This window comes from Lathyrus oleraceus, chromosome 6 (assembly GCF_024323335.1).
Source record: "Lathyrus oleraceus cultivar Zhongwan6 chromosome 6, CAAS_Psat_ZW6_1.0, whole genome shotgun sequence".
In the NCBI taxonomy this organism is placed as follows: domain Eukaryota; kingdom Viridiplantae; phylum Streptophyta; class Magnoliopsida; order Fabales; family Fabaceae; genus Lathyrus; species Lathyrus oleraceus.
Window position 1 is genome coordinate 145,455,413 of NC_066584.1, and position 642 is coordinate 145,456,054.

Consider the following 642-nt stretch of genomic DNA (forward strand, 5'->3'; position numbering starts at 1 on the left):
GGAAGACCTGGCCTGTTACTTGGCCAGGCACCTGTCTGAAGTCCTCCTTAAGAGGCAATGTATGTGATTGTTTACTTTTGTACCCAAGCAGGAAAAGACCTTCTAATGAGGCAATTGGTAGATAGAAGAGATATGTAGCCTATCTCCTACTATTCTGTGTGTCACTCACCTTGCTCACACTACATGTGTTGATGCATAGTGAGTAAAAACCCAAGATCTATCGAGTCATTAACTTGTGGAGAGAGTTCCATATTTCTGAACTCCCACACCTTCTGATATTCAATGCTCTCCCTGACCAGGGATAAGAGCAATGAGGCACACCCCTCATATCCTTTCATCTGCTTCACCTTGGCTCTCAATGTCAAGGTTAAGAGCACCACTTACCCCATTCCAGTTGACTTCACAGTCTAACCCTTGCTTGAGCCTAATTGCTTGGTGTAGCACCTCAAATTTGCACCTCCCTTTTGTAAATTAATTTCATGATTAGGTCATTTACATAACATAATCCACTGCATAGCATTGCATGGTCCTTTGCCCAAGTGCAAGCCATTAGACAAGATTAGGTCAAGATGATCAGGAGAATCAGTCAATCAAGCAAGCAAGTGTATTTCTCAAGGAAACAAAGCCCTATGGTTGGTTCAT